The following is a 24,388-nucleotide window of genomic DNA, read 5'->3' as shown; positions in this document are numbered from 1 at the left end:
AGATCATTATACTTACATAAAAGAGAAATGAAACCATTTTCATCAGAGCACATGGACTGGCCAGATTTACTTTTCATGCCATAGAACTACCACTTCAAAGAAAACGCTGGCAGTGTTTTAAATAGGTATGGATAAATTTGACCAAAAGCAATAGGTCACACGAGTTTTTGAAAAAGGGAAATGTAACCAGACCACCATTAGTGACTACTAGATGGTAGGCAGTGATTTGCACTTACATTATCCTGTTTAACATTTTAAAGATGTGCAAAATCACTTAGTCCTTTCACAGACTGCATGAGAACTTAAATCACCAAGACGGTTTTCATCTAAAATATCATTTATCCTGTCATTACCCTTTCAACCTATTAGAGAGAGGAAGAGGACACATGCATGCATATAATTATAAACTGCTTATAAAATGAATTATTTCCCATTACTTGTACTTATTTCTAGATTTCTAAGTAGGTAAGATACCAAATAAAAGACAAAAAATTACTTTTTAGTATTTACTATTTTTGCTGTTTGCCAGTAATAAAAGTTTCTAATGAAAGTAACCCTACTCATAAAGGCATTTAAAAAAAACACAAAATGCTCAAAAATGCCCTTAAAAAATAGACTATATGAATATAAAGGAAACTGGACAACCCAAATTCTGGATGGAAATATATTCTTTTTAAATTAACATGTCGGCTAAATGCAACTTCAAAAGTCCCAAAGGGAAGTAATATAAATATGAATGGTTCTGAGACATTAGTTAGCTATTTGGGAAATGAGGTGGAGAGGACTTATTGAGATCATAGTATGCAACAATAAATGTTTTTGATGAATTAAAGGGCTAATTTCTAAAAAATAAAGCCACTAAAAACATCTAGAAGAAAACAGGAAAAAATTCTCCTATTAACGTCTGGAAGGGATGAAGGATTTCCATTATTTAAGGTTGAGAAACAAAGCTCAAGAGAAAAACATCAATAGACAAAAAATTTAAATATTTATAAATTGTATCTTATCCAAGTTTGACTTCCAGTATTTTCAATAAAAGATTAATATCTCAACTATATCAAGGAATCATAAAAATGGACAAGACTCCTTTTAAAACATTAAGACATATCAGAATGTTCAACCTCACTAATAATTTTAAATACATATTTAAGTAAAGATGTTATTTTTCACCCATCACTTTAGCAAACATTAAAGGATCATTCCCCATGCTAACTGGAGTACAGTTAAACAAACAGTCCAATATACTGCTGGTATGAATGACTACAACGGACAATGAAGGAATACAACTTGAAAAGCAACGTAAGAAGATACACATGCAGTCTTTCAAAGTGTTCAAACCCTCTTCGGTAGATTGAGAACCTAAATAAATACAAAAAGCAAGAACTTTATGCACAAACAACAAATATTAGAAAAGTCTATCAACAGAATAACGATAAAGCGTAAGTATGCAGTAAAGGAAACCTTTTATGCCTTCCTTGTTCGTGTTCATGTTCAATGCAATGGATACCAAAATATCGCAAATTTATAAAACTTCAACTCAGTAAGTACACTGCAAAGACAAACACGGTCACACAGCTATAGTATACTCAAACTAAAAAGTCCTCAAAGGCCATGAAACAAACTAAAAACACGGGACCTTCAGGTGAAATGAAGAGAAAAGCAAAATGGAGGGTAAGAATATCCATTAAAAGTCAAATACCATATTATGTGCTCACACATTAAAATTATCACAGCAATACTATGAGTTAGTCTTCCCAAAAGGAAAGATAGGAGTACTTGAGGTCCAGAGTGGCTGAGTGATGTGCTGAGGACCACAGAGCTAGTAAAATGACAGAACTGGAACTCTATTTGATTCCAAATCACAAGCTCTCCCCACTACCCTAAATGAAGGGAATGCGTTCTACAGTGGCACCACAAGACACCAAGTAACATTAGAAGTAAAACACTTGTTTCATGTATCACAGGTTCCATCACTTGTTTCGAAACATAGCTTGTTTTTATGACTGTCATCAGAGGAAAAGGCAATAATTTTTTTAAAAATCTTTTATTTATTTATTTGACAGAGAGAGAGACAGCCAGCAAGAGAGGGAACACAAGCAGGGGGAGCGGGGAGAGGAAGAAGCAGGCTCATAGCTGAAGAGCCTGATGTGGGGCTCGATCCCATAACGCCGGGATCACGCCCTGAGCCGAAGGCAGGCGCTTAACCGCTGTGCCACCCAGGCGCCCCAAGGCAATAATTTTTTTGAATTAACCCAAGGAAGGATAAAACTACAGTTTGAAAGGTTTACTTTCCAAGTCCTTTCAAAATCTCTATTATTCCCAATAGCAGGTACAGACTGTATAATTCTAGATTTCCCAAAGTGTGCCAAAACTCTAGGAGATAATAAAAAAATGTTTGTTGAATGAATAAATGAATGAATACTAATTTAAAATAGAACAAAAAATCCCAGATCTCCCCGTTAAGTACAATAGTCCTACAACAACAAACTTGTGAAATACCAGTAGACGACTAATTGTATATTCTAACTTAAACCAAAGACAAGTTGAACCAACTCTGCCAATTTCTGTGGCTCTCTAAATGAACTCAATACCAAAATACACTCTCAGATCAGTATTCTTTCTAATCATTATGAAAATAAAAGTATGTTACATAAGAAGAGTAGGTTCTTTATAAACAGCCATAAATTACAGGTGCGGGTTGCCGGGTACACACTAGTATATGACAGTTTGTTTATGAAGAACACCATCTACAAAGAGGCTTCCCCCAACCCCTCAAAAAATGTAGCTGGGGACACTGCACAGCACAAAACAATCCCAAGAATGAAATTAAGACCCTTTAGAACAGCTGGTTATAATTTTGCTTTTGCAGTACCCTCCCTCACAAAGAAATGATAATGACACCGAACTGAACTTTCTATGTGAAAACAGAGTATTAGGCGTCCTAGGCCAAATTTATTGCTAATGTATGTTTTTTTCCACACAGGATGGATGGCGCTTCTAACTCCCCAGATTATTTATAAAGATATTTGGAGGGCAGGCAGTAGGTAAAGATTAAAGTATCAAGACAAATACTAATCAGTTATAAAGTTCACTAGGAGTTGGATATTCTAAATTCAGGGTTTTTTTTTGTTTTTTGTTTTTTTTAAGATTTTACTTATTTATTTGCCAGAGAGAGACACAGCGAGAAAGGGAACACAAGCAGGCGGAGTAGGAGAGGGAAAAGCAGGCTTCCCGCTGAGCAGGGAGCCCAAAGCGGGGCTGGATTCCAGGACCCCTGGGATCATGAGCCGAGCCAAAGGCAGACGCTTGACGACTGAGCCACCCAGGGACCCCTTAGCTTCCAATTCTTAACAGTGGGAACAAGGTCAAACTCTACTAGGTGGTGAAACGAGAGAATGTGGCTAAATACAGATCTTTTAGGACAGGTACTCTACAAATTCTATCTTCCCATCTAAAAATCTGCTTCTTATATTCTGCTTTAAACCTACTCAATACAAAGAAAAGCCATGGCGTATGGTTACATTTGAAAATAAAGGTATTTTCTAAGACTTAAGAGCACTGGTAAACTCAATCAAGAGGTACATTCACTTACGGTCATGTGCCAATTCACCCTCAATGCACCCATCCCTATTTCAGATATAGATACCACCACCTGGCCTTTCTTATTTTCTAAGATTCTTAGGAAGACAACCCTACTGATTTATGCAACAAATTTTCTATTCCTACTTAACCAATTTGATAATGTAATATCTGGAAACAGTTCTAAATTCCCCAGACCTCCATCATCAGGAATTTTTAAAAGATAGCTATCTAGAAAATTATCTTCCTGAAGAACAGAGTTGTGCTATGCCAAAACACAGCCTATTCTCAGGGCTAACCAACGACTTAGGTCCAAATTTTCATGAAATAAATAGCTCGTAAGATTTTTTTTATCAAAAAAGCTATAAACCGTTAACCTGGTATAGCTTACAGAATCCCCATCTGTTATGAACTAGGAAACCAAACTATAAAACTTACCTAAAGTGTGTCTAAAATAACATCACAAGCTCTAAGCGCAATGATGAGTATGGAGATGCTCCATCCACATTAGCTTTTATAAAGCCTTTTTGTTCTGCATCCTGGACAGCTAAAAACATCTCCTACTAAAGAGACAATTAGTGTTACTTCCATAGAATCAAACCCTCAGTAAGCACCCATTATTTTGACACTAATTGTGAAAAGTACTAAAATAAATGCATCATTCATCCACAAACTTCTGAAAAATACTACCACCTCATATTTGAATAGGCTTTTAGTTTTCACAGAAATGTTCACATACTCATTTGGTCAAAACAACAGGAAAGAGGGCATGCCATCAAGCCGTGTTAAAATCTCTAATTTACAGATAAGAAAACTGACTAGTAAAGGCTATATGGCATAACCGAGAGGTCTTAAAGTAACTAACCGGCCCAATTGGCACATGGTTTTTTGACAGTCCAAGGCTCTTCTACTTTCCTCTTACACTGATCAGAGGTGTAAAACTGAAACCTATCACAGCAATCTGATAGGCCTAAGATTCTTCACATCTAGATAATGTTTCTTCTTTTAAAAAAGTAAAAGATCCAATCAACTGGCTAAGACATTTGTTGCTTCAAATTAGAACAGCCTGGAAAAGCCACAATACCTGGATGCAAAAATATGATCCAACTGAAAAAACATGAATGTGCTCAAAAAGCAATAAAAAGAGGGGAAAAAAACCCAATGTATGTATTTTGTATTGCTGGTTTAAAATTATAAATGTGTTTTAAAGAGAGAGGGTGATAAGATACTACATAACCATATTATCTTCTGCTTGACCAACTTAACATTTCAAAATATTTTATTATAGGGGCGCCTGGGTGGCACAGTGGTTAAGCGTCTGCCTTCGGCTCAGGGCGTGATCCCGGCGTTATGGGATCGAGCCCCACATCAGGCTCTTCTGCTATGAGCCTGCTTCTTCCTCTCCCACTCCCCCTGCTTGTGTTTCCTCTCTTGCTGGCTGTCTCTATCTCTGTCGAATAAATAAATAAAATCTTAAAAAAATATATTTTATTATAAAAACCAAAAACTTGGGTCAGCATGGAAATAGGCTGAAGGTAAAATTTAGTTGTTTTCCACATGAGGCAATATCTAGTAACAGAAGTCTACACGGCAGTGTTTCCTCCAAGTTTGGTTCAAGGATCACAAATATTACAATTACCCATGAGGTAAAATCCTTGGCAGAAAAAGGCCTAGAAATCTGTATTTTTTAAGTGCTGGGGTGATTCTAATGAACATAAAACTTAAGAACCACCAGGGTATAAACTGAGGACAAGTTTAGGGTAAAAATAATCTTGGCCTTGATAGCTGCAGATCTTGAGTAATTACTTATCCTCAGCCCTGGTTTTCACAATGGTAAAGCAGGGGTGGTAGGGATACCATTTTCCTACTTCACAGAAAAGTTTTAAAGCTTTAGAGGAGATGGTTTATAGAAAGTACTTAGCATAGAGTTTTGACACACAGTAAGTAATAAATAGCAGCAACTATGGTGGAAAACTCTTGTATTTATAAATAGTTAACACTGGTAACAATAGTGAATAGTTTATCAAGCCTTATATGTTGTCATTTCACTCCTTCCCCCATAACTCCCAAAAGCAAAGCAGCGTTTTGTAAGAGTCACATGATTTGAAAGGGGGCAGTGCACAATCAACCTAGTTTCCTTTAAAGAAAACCGGAAAGTTTGGTCACATTTTAAGGGCTAGAATTTAAACGTTACACACAATTTGTTATACATTTACATATATAATCATCGCCTAGTTAGACCATGAGAAAAACCCACTTCCAATCATAACAGGAAGGAAATATTTACTGTTTATCAAAAGAAGGAAAAATTCATACTTCCCAAGATCAGAGCTCTGAGCTAATATTTAACGTAAGGTTTTTAAAAAGAGAACACCACAGAGAATGGAGAATAACTTACAATTAAAAGCCTATTCTAGGGGTGGCCTGGGTGGCTCAGTTGGTTAAGCATTTCAGCTCAGGGCATGATCTCTTGAGTCCCGGGATCAGGCTCCCTGCTCAGCGGGGAGTCTGCTTCTCTCTCTCTCTCTCTCTCTGCCCCTCGGCCCTGCTTGTGCACACACACTCTATCTCAAATAAATAAAATCTTTAAATAAATAAATAAAATCTTTAAATAAATAAATAAATAAAAGCCTATTCCATCCCCAAACACCACCCTCAATCACTTACACTTTAAAAAATTTGATACCTTCCTCGCCCATTATCTTGATAATCCAATCAATTGCTAAACTCAATAATCTTATCTCTCATCCATTCTCTCCTTTCTCATTCTAGTAGGGCTACTTCAATTCTGGTTTTCATTTCCTTTGACAGCAAGGCACAAGTTTAGCCCCTAGCCAGAACAACAATGCTGAACAGGACTTCTGCCTCCATTCCTTTAATCCAGGGGTTGGTAAACTTTTCTGTATAGGGCCAGATGGTAAATATTTTAGGCTTTGCGGTCATAAAATCTCTGTCTCAAGTACTCAACTCTGCCACTATATAACTGAAACAGGCATAGGAAATGCGCATGGCTAAAAAAAACTTTATTCACAAAAACTAACTTCAGGTCAAATTTGGCTTACAGGCCTATCTGCTGACCCCTTCTAATCCAACTAACAACAACTTCGCTAACTTCCATTATAGATCATGTTATTTCTGATCAAAAGTCCCCTTTCTTACAAAGAGCTCAACACCTCTTAACCTGAAAAACAACACAAAGGCTTCCTCCTCCAAATGGGTCTAATTTTCATTATCGATAGTTTTTTTTCCCTTCCCTCCATTACAGACAAATTGGTTTCCCTGGTGTGGTTCCTTATACTTCCCCAATTCCAAGCTTTGCTCAATGTGTATACAGAATGACGACCTTTCTTTCCCACCCTCTGGAATACCTAACACCTCCCTTGCTCTCCCCACCCCAATTCAGGTCTAGTAAATCTTATCCATCCTCCAAAAAGTCCCCTTCTCTTTACCAAGAAACTCTTTCTCAGCAGAACTTCCATGGCACTTTATTTATCCTTTATGACAATTACTGTTTTAGATCTTATATCACAGTGAATTATGTGAATATCTTAGATCTCTTTAGACTGTAGACAGGATCTATTTATGACTCATCTATGTATTTCCCATAGTACTTTACACTCAACAAATACTTAAAATAAGAAACTATTGTTTTCAAAGAGAATATTCCTACAATTAAAAGCCCTCACATAACCTAGCACTTTTAAGGGAAAAAGCCTGCGGCCTTCTTGTTCTGTATTAATATACTGTATAAAAACTAATGATACTAGCTCAACAAATTATGCCTTCAAAAATCAGTCTCAATCTCATTACTCAGAAAACAAAATGGTAAAGTGGGAAGAACAGAAAAGGACTGGATTCAAATCCTAGTTCTGCCGTTGTTGTGTCTGTTTCCTCCGTTAGATATGAACACTACCTCCACCTGGGGAGAGAGGGGAACGGACTAGGAATAACTATTAGCACACAGCAGGCAAACAGGAAATTATTATACATTATGACTTTCATATAAATTTAAAAACACCTATCTAAAGTGATTGCAAGGTTCCTACTCTGTTGTTGAACATCTTCTGTACTCAGCAATATGAAGAATAAAGACATAGATGGTCCCTTATTACGGAGAAATTCAGTCTGTTAATGATCCTTTCACAGGTAAGTAACAATACATTGAGTCCAGCTAATTCTGAAAAAATGAATATTATTTCAAAAATATTTTAGGCATAAAGCTAAACGTTTAACAACGAGTTATAATCAAGTTAATAAGTTCCTGTTAAATTAAAATGTCAAGCTTCTTACAGTGGCCAACAAAGCTTTCTAATTTCATCCTCCACCATTCATTCTACACCTGTTTATCATGTGTGCTTGTGCCACCCCGGCTTTCCTGCTGAAAATTCAGCAAGCCAAGTTCAGTTCAACCTTAGGGCCACCGTACTTGTTCTCTTCATCAGGTACGCTCTTCCTCCAGGTCTTTACAGGACGTCCCCTCAGCCTTCATTTTGATGTCAGCGCACACCTCACCTCACCTTAGAGAGGCTTTTCCTGATCACCCTATTTAAAATAATCACCCCACCTGGTAACCATTGCTTTTAATCTCCTTACGCTGTTTTATTTCTCATGACAGCAAGTGTTAAACTAGCCTTCCTTCATTTATTCATCATCTGTCTCTTACATTAGGGTAAAACTTCATGAAAAAAGCCATTTCTTATTGGCAGCTGTATCCCTAGCAATTAAAAGTGTCTGGAACATATAGCATACTAGATACACATTTGTTATTTGTTAAATGAATACATGTTTAGGATGAAGGAATATTCCTTCATCATCACAAATTACAATAGCTTCTTACACTTCTTATACTTCTTATACTCAACTGCTTCCAATTCAATCTAGCATGTCAAGGCCATTCCCAGGACAGAGTTTCTTAATTTGAGACCTCAGGGACTCATTATGCCACCTTTGCTTTTTTCTTTGGAAGGAAAAGTCTACAGCATTTCTTTAAAGGGTCCCTAATCACAAAAACATCCTAGAAGCAGTGATTTACAACTTTGGCTACAGTATGAAATCTCCTTGGAGAATTTTTAAAATACAGATACCTGGGTCCCACACCAGAGATTATGTCTTATCTGGTCCGGGTACAGCATTTCCATCAGGTTTTGGTTTTTGGGGGTTTTGTTGTTGTTTTTTAAGTGACCAGACGATTCTAGTAAACAGCAAAAACTGAGAAAAAAGGAACTTGGAAGCAACAGATGTGAAATGGATCAACTTTCTCAAAGCCACTTATATATGGAAGAAAACAAAATTTAAAAACTAAGAATTCTGAAAAAATTAGCATCTCTGGCAAACTGATTCATATATAAGTCCACAAATAATTATCACAGAAACATTTTACATCAAGATTAATATCTCTAAACTCCACTTAAATACTACTCTGCCATTGAGATTTTAAACTTTACCCCAGAACATAAATCACATTTTTCATTTAAAATGCACTTATTTCATATAAAAGTTCACTTGTTAATAATATACTAGGTAAAACCTAAATATATCAAAAGGATGACAAAATACTTTTTGATGACGAATCAAGAGTACAACTATGAAGCCCTTTGCAGTTTCATCCCTAAAAACTTCTTCGAAGCAGTGTATATGTACCACTTAGCCTCCACTGTTATACAGGACGACACACAGTGGATTTAGGTGAAACTAATATTGACAACACACACAAAAGGAGAAAGAAGATGGAGAATTTCAGAGATTTATTTAGACCATGCCAACGAGGATTTGAAAAGAGCAGGTGTCAGACAACACACAAATGGTGGGTTTTGGGGTTTTTTTGTTTTTTTAAAGTCCAACAAGCAAAGATCAAGTAATGAGCCAATTCATTGTTACCAATCCAGAGTATCATAGGTTACTGGTTTTAATACCACCCGAGTAGCCCCTTTAAAAAAATGATTAATGGGATAAGAGAGCAAAAAACAAAATGCTAAATATTTGAGGAATAAATAAATCCAGCGATACTGAAGTCCATAATGGCAAATAATTTTAAAAGTCAGGATACTTAGAATCACCAAGGCACTCGTTCCACCTACTCTTCTGTCTTGACTCTCTACTATATAGAGATGTTTGCTGAAGCAGAAGATTATGAGCCCACCTGATAAAGAACATCACAAACTTACAGCAACAGTTTTTAAATTGAAAAGGCTTTGGGGAAGAAAGCCAGACTCCTAGCTATGAAGCCACTCTCGTCTGACTTGGTCATATTGCAGTGGTAAGTCTATCCCACGTCTTATATATGAAAAGCCCTTGTCAAGTAGGAGAAGTAAATTTAGTGAGAAAGTGCAAACACAGACATGCAGGTACACAACTCATCAACCCATTTTAGCTGAAGAGACTGAGCTTGAAATACAAAGAAAACATGAGTAAATGTAAAATTATCAAAGTTGGAAAAAGTTTTCTTTTAAAATTTCCCTTCTACAACAATGGGCACAGGGGCAGCTTTAGCTTGCTATGTCATTTTACTCTATGAAAAGTAATGTCCTCTTACTAGTAACTTTCTCTTTTATCAAGAGCCAATGGAAATGAATGTTCTGGGATAAACTAGTAAACAGGTAAATAAAGCCACAAATACACATTTCCAAAATGTGGACTGGAAACAAACACAAAGCAGCACAGGATATGAACTCCACTGGCTGCTTACAAAATGTTTTCATGTACAGAAGCCTCACATAATAGGAACAGAGCTGCCAGTATAGAGGAAGACGAGGAGATGATAATAACTATATGAAAGGGCTATCTGGAGGTACAGGCATTGAAGACCTCACGACCATCAGGAGACCAGGGTCATTTATTCAGTAGCATGTTATCAACTCTGAAAGCCTGCAACCCACTCACTCCTTTTAATTTGGTAAGACAAGAATAAACAAAAAAAGAAAATATCGGTGGGAAGAAGAGAGAGAAGTTAAGAAAATCTGATCCAAAAGGAACTGCAAGACAGGGAAAAAACCCAGCCCAGGAGTCAACTGCCAAGTCAGGGAAGATAAGAGAGCAAAAAAAAAGTTGAACACTAAGACAGTCTATTTCACGAACAACTTCAGATACCTCAATATGCAGGGGCTTTAAAGAGAGAACTCCCAGGGTCCTGGGATTGAGCCCTGCCTCAGACTCCCTGCTCAGTGGGGAGTCTGCTTCTCCCCGACCCCACTGCCATGCTCTCTCTCAAAAAAATAAATAAAATTTTTAAATAGAAAGAGAACTCCCCTCTTTTCTAGTTGCTGCTTCAACTCCCCGTTCTTGCAGCCAGGTAACACTGCACTTAACTCTCTCTGTATATCCCCTTCTAAACGGGATGCCGTGTTTTGAAATCACCCCCATTTCCCTTAACTCTTCACTTTTGAAGTAGAGACTAAAGGATAAAAGGATATCTAATTTGGGGGGTGAGGACTATAACAATGATGAGGGAAAGAAAAGTAAAAAAGGCAAGGGAAAAAAGACTGGGAAGAACAAAGCAGCGGCTCATGTTTTCTACCTGGACTGAGGAAGGGTGGCTAGCATATGTTCATGTGTTTGAACCATATGTAATCGGAAATGGGGGGAAACTGAAAATATCTAATTGATTCTGATTTGTCCCTTAGGGGGATATTCCTCCTCATGATGGCCCTTTAAGAATTTGTACTTTAAAAGTACAGTCTGTCTCATCAATGTCCATCTTCACTGCAAAGCCCTAAAGACTACCAGAACACAGTTAAAGTATATTTTCTTAGGGCTGGTGACAAATCTGAGGGTGGGATGAGGGGAAAGAGTAAAACAATCAGAGCAGAAGTACTCTTATTACATAGTTTACAAGATGCCTTCTCAAGATTTAATCTCAGCTTTAGTTTCTTCATCTATGAAACAGACACAAAGCTTACTACATAACTAGAGAATATTATCAAAAATGAAATAACTATATAAAGAGCATGCCAGGCACCCAATATAAAAAGTGCCCTTTCCCTTCCAAAGAGAGATAAAGACAAATCCAGCAGTTCTCAACTGAGGATTTTCCCCGCCAGGACACGTATTTTTGTCAGGACGCATGTGGCAATGTCTGGAGACACATTTTATAGTTACAACTAACAGGATGGAGGGAGGGCGCTCATATTTAGTGGGTAGAAACCAGAGATACTGTTAACCAGAGATCCTACATTGCACAGGACAGCTCCCCACAACAAAGAGCTATGTGACCAAAAATGTCAGTAGTGCCTATGTTGGTAAACTCTACCCAAACCAACTTATTTCTGGAAAACCACACAAACATGGAAGAGAAGGGGAAAAGAGTCTCTATAGTGCCTATAGTCTGTAAGAAACCTATTTTAAAAGGCAGTCTAGGTGGCTCAGTTGGTTAAGCGTCTGCCTTTGGCTCAGGTCATCATCCTGGAGTCCTGGGATCAAGTCCTCATCTGGCTCCTTGTGCTCAGCAGGGAGCCTGCTATTCCTTCTGCCTGCTGCTTGCTTGTGCGCTCACTCTCTCTCCGACAAATAAATAAAATCTTTTATAAACAAATAAACAGCAGTCTAAAAACAGCACTCCTACCTTATGGCAGCTGTTACTCAAATGACAAATGAAAAAAGCTTGTAAATGTCAGAAAAATTGTTTGTCTTCCCAAACATTATTTTAAAATGTAGATAAAATGTCAATGAGAACCTAGTAAATTCATTTTCCTAAGTAAAAATAAATAAATAAATAAATAAATAAATAAATGTAATAACATTGAAGCTTGAAGTTAAACTGGCACACTCATATCAATCAGGACAGAAAAAAAGTGATACAACTCTTTCAGAAAGCAATCTGGGGTAAAAATTGGCAAAAAAATGATGATATCCTTTGACCTCAGAACCCAATTTAAAAGAAAGAACACAATGTGTAAAAGTACTCAATGTATAATTATGAAAAGCCGACAATAATGTCCAACACTCAAAATCTAGACACTTAAAATCTGGATCATTACTACTACTTATGTGCCAGACCCTAAAACAGGATATAGACATTTTGCATATATTATCTCCTCTATCCTAATAAAACCCCCATAAGGTACGTGTGAAAAGTCCCATTATCACAGAAGAAACTAAAGCGCGAAAGATCAGAGCTAGCAAGTCAGAGACTAGATTCAAATCCAGGTGGACCAGGCTCTAAAGCTTCACCCACTGTAGCGCTACCCTGCATGCCATGAGTAAATGAGGTAAAAGTCTGACGGCGTATTATGAATTTAGTAAAAATAATCATGACTACTTCTTAGATACAGACAGAATTTTATACCTAAACGGAGAACAAATACTTTTCAAATACCCATAAACGGTTTAACCACTGACCATGTAATGGATCACAAAGACATAGCTCAAATTCCAAAAATCAGACAGAAAGCATACAAGCCACATTCTTTGAACACAATGCAAAAAACCTAGAAATCAACACTTTTTAAAAGGGTAGCAAAAAGAAAAAAACAGAAAAATTTAACACATCTTTCTAAGTAATTCCGACGAGGAGAAACCAAAATTGCTCTATTTAGAAATGAACAACAATGAAGATATGACAGGCCAAACTCTCAGAATTTGGCCAAAGAACTCACTCAGAGGAAATGCTATAACTTAAATATTTAAGAAAATAAGACAGACTGAAAATAAATGACCTAAACGTATAACCTAAAGAAGCTTAAAAAAAATCCGCCAAAAGCAGAAGAATCGAGTAAAGACAAAAACAAAACCAATGAAATACTGTTAACAAAAGATAAATTCAATCAATATAAGCACAAGTGTTTGTAAACAAGAACCAAATTTATAAAGCAGAAAACTTTGTACTCAAGAAAAGAAAACAGAAGTGAAAGAGCAAATACAACAGAGTAAAGCAATACAAACCACAGATCTACGGGAAGATTCTAAGAGATTACCAGGCAGAATTTCGTGGCAATAAATTTAAAAATCTAGGCAAAATGAGTGATTTTCTTAAAAAAATGCTGCCAAAACTGGGTCATGAAGAGGTTAAAAACCTTAAACCAATAACCATAGAAACAGTTTACAATATCAGCAAAGATCCATTCAAAATAGTAAAATGGCAACTATGCTGTTCAGACATTTTAACAAGTCAAGTTCTAGCAAAATGTTAGCAAACAGATTAATCCTTGCCAATTATTTCCAAGTGGAGAAAAAGACGGGAAAATTTACCAAGTCAGTCTATAAGCCTGCCACAACCACAGCCAGCCTAAAACTATCCTACAGGTCATTCCAAGTTATGAATATGGGGGAAGAAAAGCTGTCCTCCCTCCACAAAACACACCTAAATCCCATTTGACATGTATTAAAACCATAATCATCCAGATAGTCAATATCTGATAATGTTTAGCCTAAGCACTCCCCACTGGAATACAAACTCCAGAGAGAGCAGATTTTTTTTTTCTATTTTGTTAACTGCTCTATCTCCAGTTGCCTTGAAGAGCTCCTGACAAATAATAAGCACTCAATAATTAAATATTTGTTAAATAAAATCATGGGCCAAACGACATCAGGAAATCACTTAAAGACTCTGAAGGAAAAAATGTATCTATTACTATCTCCAAAGATACTGCAAAAGCATTGATAATATACAATATTCAATTGTAACAAAATTCCTTATTGAGTTAGAAATTAAAAGAACTCTGACTGCCCTAACAAAAGATAATTATCATAAACTGATGGCACAAATCACACTCAATGGCAAAACATAACTTCTCTAATTAAAGTCAGGACTCTGATAAAAAAGTCCCCTAACTCTGATACTATTCAACCATGTACTAGAAGGTTCCAGTCTATGCAATTAGATAAGAAAAAGAAACACAAAGCCTTAACTGAAAAGGAGAAAACAGAGTGCCTGGGTGCCTTAACCATCTGTCTGCCTTCATCTATCTGCCTTCGGCTCAGATCATGATCCCAGGGTTCTGGAATGGAGTCCCGCATTAGGCTCCGTGCTCCCTGCTCCGTAGGGAGTCGGCTTCTCCCTCTGCCCCTCCTCCCATTCGTTCCCTCAATCTCTTTCTCTCTCTCTCTCAAATAAATAAATCAATCTTAAAAAAAAAAAAAGAAAACAAAATGTCACTGTCACTCAGGTGACTATTCATCCAGTAATATCATATAAAAATAAGCCAATGAATTGCTACGAGTAGGAAAATTCAGTAAGGCAGCCAAACACACACAAAAACATCAACGTATAAAAATTGACAGTTTTCCGATAGATCAGCAAGAAATTACCTCATTTTTAATAGCATTAAAATCTGCAAAATATCTACAAATAAACGTAATAGGAAATGTGCAAGGCCTATAGAAAGAAAAGTATAAATTTTACTCTAGACATAAAAGACCTCAACAGAGGAAAATAAGACAACTTTGGAAGACCTAATGCTGTAAAGAAGTCGTATCTCCAAATTAATGTACAGTCACAAAACAGTCCCAATCCAAATCCCAACATGATTTAAAGGAAGCTGATAAAACTGATTCTAAAATTCATATGGAAGAAGATAATGAGCAATAGTACCTTCACAAAAATATATATATAATTTTAAGGAAAAGGAGAGTGCAGTTACTCTATCAGATACTTCAAGCTATGGCAAGTAGTATGTATTTTATTATTTAAAGCTTTAGTAATTCATTATATTACTTTATTCATTATATATTACTAATTCATCATACATTATTATAGTATTCATTATATTACAATTCATCATAACTTTATGTAAGTCAAACAGTCTGATATCCATACAGGAATTGATACTGCATCAAACAGGAGACGACACATCAACATACATATATATGGAGTTTGTTTACAATAACAGTGGCATTTTTTTTTTTAAGATTTTATTTATTCGACAGAGATAGAGACAGCCAGAGAGAGAGGGAACACAAGCAGGGGGAGTGGGAGAGCAAGAAGCAGACTCATAGCGGAGGAGCCTGATGTGGGGCTCGATCCCAGAACGCCGGGATCACGCCCTGAGCCGAAGGCAGATGCTTAACCGCTGTGCCACCCAGGCGCCCCAACAGTGGTCAGGGGGGCTAAAATGTTACCTCAAACCATACACAAAAACATACAGAGAACAGACTGGTGGTTGCCAGAGGCAGAGAGTTGGGGGTGGACAAGATGGATGAAAGAAGTCAAAAGGTAAATACCTTCAGTTATAAAAATATAAATCATGGGGATACAACATACAGCATGGCAAGTATAGCTAATAACACTGTATTGCATATTTGAAAGTTGCTAGGAGACTAAAACTTAAAGTTCTCATCACAGGGGAACCTGGGTGGCACAGTATTGGGCATCCAACTTCTTGGTTTTGGCTCAGGTTGTGGCCTCACGGTCATGGGATGTAGCCCCACATCAGGCTCTACGCTGACCGCGGAGTCTGCTTAGAATTCTCTCTCCCTCTCCCCCTGCCACTCCTGCTCTCTCTCTCTCTCTCAAATAAATAAATAAATCTTTTTAAAAAAAAAGTTCTCGGGGTGCCTGGGTGGCACAGCGGTTAAGCGTCTGCCTTCTGGCTTCGGCTCAGGGCGTGATCCCGGAGTTCTGGGATCGAGCCCCACATCAGGCTCTTCCGCTAGGAGCCTGCTTCTTCCTCTCCCACTCCCCCTGCTTGTGTTCCCTCTCTCGTTAGCTGTCTCTATCTCTGTCAAATAAATAAATAAAATCTTTAAAAAAAAAAAAAAGTTCTCATCACAAGTGAAAAAAAATTCTGTAACAGTTTATAGTGAATCATGTTGTATGCCTGAAACTAACATAATACTGTCAATTACATCTCAATTAAAAAGAAAACCAATTTTAAGAGCTAAACATAAAAGCCACATATCAGGGAAATGTTTCTCCAACAAAAGGCGTTATGCTCCAAATAATTTCCTTCCATTCCCTTCCCAAGCACTAACATACATCCCTTCTTGCCTCTCGTAGTTCCATCAATATTCTGCCAATTTTCTAGCACGAATATCCAGTCATGTCAAAAGTTTACGTAAGTGTGTCATCAATGAAATACGTTAGATTTGGAGTCAAGAACTCTAGTACAACCTTGACTCAAAATAATAATTTTCAGCACAGTCATTTAACCTCTCTGTCCTGACGTTTCTCATCTGTAAATTTGTGCCTATTCTCAAAATAAGTTTTAAAATGCTCTGTATTTCATCAGTTTTGCATTTGTACCTTTCTTTCCATTCTATGCTCATTGCTCTGGTTCAAAAGACTTTAACTCACAGCTAGGCTACTTGCCTTAAGTCTTGCCCTGGTTTCCAAACCATCCTACACTCACCCCAAAACACTATCAAAGATTCTTTCAATGAGCACTCCAACCATGCCATTCCATGTTAGTGATTCTGCACTATTCTTAGGATAAAATTCAAATGTACTAGCTTGGCATTCATAAACAAGGTGACCACAATTAACCTTCCAACTTCATCTTTCACTTTCTTGAAACTTTTATGTCTAGCAGATGGCTCTCTTCCCTGTTACCCAGTACAACATCCTCACCTGAGGTCCCTCATCCTTGGATCTGAAACATCTATTTCCTCTTGGAAACCTAAGTGTCATCTCAGATTAAACTAAAGTTCCACTCTTCTCAGGTTTTCTGATCACCTTAGCCCATAGTAATCANNCTTTCCTCCTAAATCTCAGCATTTAATGCCTGTATCATGCATCTAATTACAATTAAGGCATTCACTGCCATTCCAATGCTTCCTTTTCTACTTCAATGTGGGAGAAGAAGAAAAATCAAGTCACATAAATTACTCCCTGAAGACAGGAACCAAGTTCTCAATTCCCAAGTGTTTTCATCATTTCGTATTTTACTATCAGAGAAGTATTTTCCTTGCCCTTTAGGGACAAGGTCAATCTTGATAACATGATCTTGAGAGGCTAGTCTCCAAATAATTATGAGTTACCTTGAAAATTTTTATGTTTATTATTCTTTCTCAGAGAATTCTGGATCTCCTTTTCTGGAACTGCCACAGGGACACTTTCGACTATCCTCAGTCATAATACGTACTAGTTTCTATTCAGATTATCAACTGTTGTAACTTCTATATCTGTTGAAGGACTATCTGTTAAGGGAATATAAGGTATAGCTCTTTGAAGGTGGGCCTGCTAGGAAATACCAAAGAGCAATACTGCACCTTACCCTTCCACAAGTTTTTTAGTCAATCTTAATGTTTATGGATGAAATCAAGGAAATGTGTCTCATCTAGTAATACCATTACACTGTCTATTTAGAATAAACCATGGAAGTGTAAATAATCTAACACCGCTTTGGACATTAACAGAAATAATAACTTCCTGGACCTAATAAAATGGAAAACCAAGTACAGCTGACCCTTGAACAACAGTTTGAATGGTGCAGGTCCACTTATACATTGTTTTTTTTTTTTTTCAATAAATACAGTACAGTAAATGTACTTTCTCTTATTGTTTCCCATAACATTTTCTTTTCTCTAGCTTACTTTATTAGCTTATCAATTATTATTTAAATTACTAATTATTACTTATTACTTGCTATATCAGCTTATGTAACATATACTACATACAAAATATGGGTTAAATGACTGTTTATGTTCTCAGTAAGGCTTCTAGTCAACAGTAGGCTATTAGTAGTTAAGTGCTGGGGAGTCAAAAGCTATACATGGATTTTCCACTACATGGGAGGCTGACATCCTTAACCCCCGTGTTGTTCAAGGGTCAACTCCATATACCTATCACATCAATGTCTTGAATGTACACTTGCAAATATCAAAGTCACCTCACACCTTTTAAGTCTGAGGTCTACTTACTACCAAGTTATGATTAAGAACAAATTAAGAGAATTCTCAATTGGGAGGAAAATCATTGCACTAAGGAAACTTCCTGCAAATACAAAATTAGCCTTTCCACTTAAACTTCCAAGTCAAATTTCTTCTGTGAATGCTTGAATGTATTTGCATAAGAGATCAATTTCAAATACAGCTGGGTAGAAGCAAAATGAGTCTTAAGCAAGCCTCACTCTTGTTTTCATCTTACAAAGAGAAGATTGGCCTGTCTTCCAGGCCTTGTGAATAAAGATCTTGCAAAATTCACTATGCAAAGGGTGTGCCCAAAGAATACTTGGTGGAAAAATCTGCTGGAGGAGTGCCAATTTAAAAAGAAAAACATTTTCACCCAGTTGGAAATCTAGAGCAACGGTGGCTGCAGCAACTCAGCTGAAAATTCTTAAGATCTGAAGAAAATTTAAGAAAAAACCCAGATCTTTTCATTCTCAGAGTGAAATTCTATGAAAGGCAACTGAATGAATCAGGGAAGAGTTGTCTATGTTAACTTTATGCATCTAGGAAGTAACTAAAATTCTGCTTTTTTTTTTTTTTAAAGATTTTATTTATTTGACAGAGAGATAGACAGCCAGTGAGAGAGGGAACACAAGCAGAGGGAGTGGGAGAGGAAGAAGCAGGCTCATAGCAGAGGAGCCTGATGTGGGGCTCGATCCCAGAACGCCAGGATCACGCCCTGAGCCGAAGGCAGACACTTAACAACCGCGCCACCCAGGCGCCCCTAAAATTCTGCTTTTGATATGTGACAGTGTCAAATGCAACTGGTTTCTTATTCTATATAAATGAACTTTACAATCTGTAACTTTCTTTAATCAATTATTTCTGGGAAAGAAACAGGAATAAAAGAGAACTTTTTACTGTTTTCTTTTAAAAAATGTTTATTGTTTTGCTTATTTGGTTTTTGGGTTTTTTTTTTTTTTAAGATTTTATTTATTTATTCGACAGAGATAGAGACAGCCAGCGAGAGAGGGAACACAAGCAGGGGGAGTGGGAGAGGAAGAAGCAGGCTCACAGCGGAGGAGCCTGATGTGGGGCTCGATCCCATAATGCCGGGATCACGCCCTGAGCCGAAGGCAGACGCTTAACCACTGTGCCACCCAGGCGCCCCTGGGTTTTTTTTTTTTTTTAAGATTTTATTTATTTATTTGACAGAGAGAACGAGAGAGCACAAGCAGGGGAAGGAACAGAGGGGGAGAGAGAAGCAGGCTCCCTACCAAGCAGGGAGCCCAACTCGGGGCTCAATCGCAGGACCCTGGGATCATGATTTGAGCTGAAGGGAGACGCTTAACCAACTGAGCCACCCAGGCGCCCCTGTTTTGCTTATGGAGGGGGGTCAATATATAGAGGACTGCTTTTCATTAGGGATATTTATTTCCACAGTACAACATTCCAACAGCTTTATTCAGCAAAAAAGATACCCAGATGGTAAAGACCTTTGTCTTCATTCTGTCACTATACCCCATCCTCAGGGTCCATACTTTCCTTTCAGATTTCTTCATTGCCATAAGTGGAACACAATTAAAAAAATAAAATGACAGTTACTGTAGGTATACACACTGGCACCAGGTTGCCTTATGAGAGAAACAAGTGAGCAGACTGCGGCAGCTCTGCCACTAACTCCCTGATGGACCAAGTCTGCAGACTCCCTATGGAAATACAGACAGGAGGAGCTCCATGGAAGATCTCTTAACTGCTCAGCACACCTCAACAAGATGGACAGAGTGCCTAACAGTGATAAAATCTGGGTCTCATCATTACAAAACAAGTGACATTTTCCAAAAAGATATAATTTAGACTTTGTAAGTGAGGAACCTAGGAAGATTAAAAGACAAAGTTGAAATGAACAATTCTCAACAGTAGTCTAGAATTCTTTTTTTACTATATTGCTCCCTCTTTAGTATTAATCCCACAAATGCTAAGAAAAATAATAACCTCCAGTTCACCCTTCAAGTTTTCTGGTGATTATCAAATAAGATATTGAATCTTAATCATAAACTCCATACTCAGGAAAACAAAACCAATCAGGATATTCTTTAACTGGTATTTTATGCCTTTCAACTTCCTATGATAACCAGACTCACCAGAAAAAGATTTTTTGAGGAAAATACTTCAGTAAACACTAAGTACATGCTTATAATTCATATATCAGCCATAAGCACAATGCAAGACTAAAGGAAAAAGAACATAAAATATTTTCATATTTTAAAAGATTTTTTCCAACAACTTGGGAAATAAGGATTTTTCCACATAAGTTAAAATATAAATCACCCCTTTAGAATGTCAAAAATGTTTTTAAAAATTATGAAACTAGGTCACTCCTCTGGATTATTTATTATAACAGAGGAAAAACAACTTTCCATCACCCCTCATGATCAGTGCCATGCCCATCAGCCTACTGTACAGTCAGAGAGGCCTCTAAAGAGCTCTGTGCCTTCAGGTTGCTCCATTTCTGGAAACCGAATCTTCTTTCAGCTCCCTCCCAATCAGTACAGGAGAAAAATACTCATAGAAAGAGCAGCAAGAAAGAACTTGCTTTTTATCTTTGCCAAATTATGTAACATGTTTATACTTTGGGGTCTCAACAGTAAAATGGGGCTATCACCTTCATCATATGAACGTTTTAAAGATTAAATAAGATACCAAATGTATGGGGCACCTGGGTGGCACAGTCGGCTAAGCATCTGCCTTCCACTCAGGTCATGATCCCAGGGTCCTGGGACAGAGCCCTGTGTCCTGCTCAGCAGGAAGACTGCTTCTCCCTCTCCTCCCCGCTTGCGCTCTCTCTTGCTATCTCCGTCACTATTTCTCTCTTTCAAATAAATAAATAAAATCTTAAAAAAAAAATGTAAACCACCTAACATATGGAAGGTGTAATCAATACATACTAATTCTCGTTTCCTTCTTTTTTTAAAAAAGTCACTTCTAGCCACTTCCCAGATCCTAGGTCTGCCCTAGCAAAATGCCCCTCCCCAACCCATCCAACTTCTATTCCATAAAAGAAATGAATAACAGGTTATTGCAGGCCAAAGGGTGTGTCTGGTTAAGATACAGACCATTTACCTTTCCTCAAAATTTATTACCAAATTACTTAATATTACAATAAAGGCTCTTGACTATAAAGTTAAATGCGCTATTTTACGTTATGTTTCGTAGATTTCTTTTCATCAACCAAGTCTAAAGGGCAATTTGCTTCTGTTTCCACTAATACAGCTTAGTGTTTTATGCCCAGGCTGTGGGTAAACAGCCTAGAATAATACCTTGACTTCTTGTTAGCTGTGAGACATTGAGCAGGCTACTTAAACTTTTCATTTCTCACTCTCAGTCTGTAAAACTAAGATAATACCTACCTCATTGTATTGTGAGGACTAAATAAGTTAATAAGTATAAAGCACTGCCTACACCTCAAAATATTCAACCAATGTAAGCTATTATTTTTTTCCTAACATGTTTCAGCTCTGTTGTCTGATTAGGTAAAGTAGGTTAAAAATGTTGTTCCCTAGTTCAAACAAATCACTTCAGTCAGAGTTCCCCTGGGGCTCTGTGATCTCCCAGGTTTCAGACTAATTTAGTCCCAATGGTCCTAAGCTCTGTCTCCCCCAGTTTCTACCTTCCCAGGATGCATCTCTCATGTGCCAGAAGAACAAATAGGAAAAAAAAGATTAAAGGGTGAGCAAAAAAAATAGTCACTACACATATACGTTCTCATTTAATCCCCTGGCTCATGTCCTCTATTCTATTAGGCAAAGGTAAAACAACTTAAAAGAAAATGACTTAAAATGGAATATAACCCCTCCTTCCTGGTTATCATTCCTCAAATCCTCCTCACCACCCCCTGAACCTTTTCTCCAGAAATCCTCTTACCTGAGAGTTCTGAACATAATCTACACAGTTGCTACAATGCTACTAAATAGGTTACCAGAGTGACCCACAACATTTGTATTTAGGCCAAAAACTTTTCAGGATACTCTACTTGAGGAAAAGACTCTCCGGGCACTTCTATCAGATTGAAACTGATTTCAAAACAATTTTCTTCACCATTTTGATGCAAACCCTTCTTTGTAACTAAATAAATATAAAATCAAACAGGCTGAAGTGGCCACAAAGCATTAAGGGGAATCCAAATTATTAAGATTTACTTTATATATATTATATATTGCAACCTTTACTTAAAATGTTTACTCAATTCTCTCTTTACACTGAGTTTAAGAGGTATTCCCAGGTACTCAATGGGAAATAGGAAAAAAAAAAAAAAAAAAAAACCCGAACTGGTAGATATTAAAGGACATGACCTGAGGTATAAATTTCTGCCTAGCTTGCAAAATAATCTAGTCTATTGTGATCTTTGTTTAGGGAGAGAGTAGAGAAACTAATTAGATTACTATTCATTTGAGGGGTGCCTGGGTGGCTCAGTCCGTTAAGCAATCAACTCTTGATCTCAGCTCAGGTCTTGATCTCAAGAGTCATGAGTTCAAGACCCATGCTGGGCCCCATGCTGGGCGTGGAGCCTACTTAAAAAAAAAATACTGTTGATGTGAAAGAAAATGTGGTCCCATGCTTTCCCTTTTTTAGTAAAATAATTTATCATGCATATGGAATCTAACAGGGTGTTATGCAAATGACACTGAAACCTCTGGGTATACCCAATAGCCAAAAACGTTTAAATGAAAATTAGCAAGTGCCCACCACTTCAATTAACCTCCTTCCAACTGTTTCTTCATCCCAACATAGCCATCCAATCTAGTTACTCCTGCCAAAAACCTAGGAATCACTCATAATATCTCTTCCTTCTCTCTCAGCATCCACTCATCACATCCAATCACAAGTCCTAGTAGTCACCCTACGTCCAGTACCCAATTCTCTCACTCTTCCCTGCCAAAGTCTGAGTCCACCATTCTCTCTTACCTGGTTTACCACAATATCCTACGGTCTCCCAAAATCTACATCCACTTTGCTCTTCACACAATTACAAGAGGTTTTTAAAAAAATCCAATGATGTTTAAACATCACTGCCTCCACAATTAACATTTTAAACGTGAGATAACCAACAAAAACACCCATATGACTTGGCCTCTATCTCTCCAGCTCATTTTCTCATCACTCTGCTTACACTGTGCCCTGTTTTTGAAAGTGTCAAGGACGTCCCATTCCCAAGGCCTTAGCATATGCCCTTTCTTCAGCCTGTAGCACGCTCCCCTTCTTCACCACCAATCATTTCTCATCATTCAGGTCTGAGCTAACGTGTTACTTCTTCAGTATACTTGCTATAACATCCCTACCCACTGTAATTAGGTGTTCCTGATATGCACCCTCCAAAGCTCTCTGAACTTCATTTCTGCAGCACCCACCACCACTGTAAATACATCATTAACTATGTGATTACTTGCTTAAATAATTAAGCTCTCTTTCTAATCTATATTGTCCACAAGGACAGGGCAGGGATTGTGTCTTCCTCACCACTATATACCGCTACCACCTAGCACACCTCAGTAGGCATTCAATACATCAGATCAATTCATCCATTCCAAAGTCCCCAATGTAAGGCTTTGAGGTACAGGTCAACTCTTTCCTCTCTGTTTATACAGGATTACTTGGAAGCCCATTTCCTGATTTTTAACACTTGCTGGAATGTGTAAAGGAATACAGAAATGCTCATTTTTAAGACACTAATAAAGAACCTGGACCTTCATGTGTTATTAGGGTTATTTTGCAAAATGTAATCTTACAGTCACCCATGGCCTGAAACTCCATCTATGATAGTCCCTCCTTCACTGCCCCCACCTTCACTGTAATTAAGTCCCACTAACTCTGGGATGCCTGGGTGGTTCAGTCGGTTAAACACCTGCCTTCGGCTCAGGTCAGGATCCCAGGGTCCTGGAATCGAGTCCCACATCAGGCTCCTTTACTCAGCAGGGAGCCTCCTTCTCCCTCTGCCTGCTTGCTCCCCCTGCTTGTGTGCTCTCTATGACAAATAAATAAATAAATAAATAAA

General features: G+C 37.6%; 1 protein-coding gene across 2 annotated transcripts in view; it reads right to left on the bottom strand.

Moving 5' to 3' along the window:
* Positions 1–24,388, bottom strand: part of KANSL1 (KAT8 regulatory NSL complex subunit 1) — a 177,064-nt gene that overhangs the window by 99,397 nt on the left and 53,279 nt on the right. The gene's annotated exons all lie outside the window — the stretch shown is intronic.

The sequence above is a fragment of the Ursus maritimus genome, unplaced genomic scaffold (assembly GCF_017311325.1).
Source record: "Ursus maritimus isolate PB19 unplaced genomic scaffold, ASM1731132v1 scaffold_24, whole genome shotgun sequence".
Classification (NCBI taxonomy): domain Eukaryota; kingdom Metazoa; phylum Chordata; class Mammalia; order Carnivora; family Ursidae; genus Ursus; species Ursus maritimus.
Note: the sequence above shows the minus strand (reverse complement) of the source record. Positions and strands in the feature narration are given on the sequence as shown.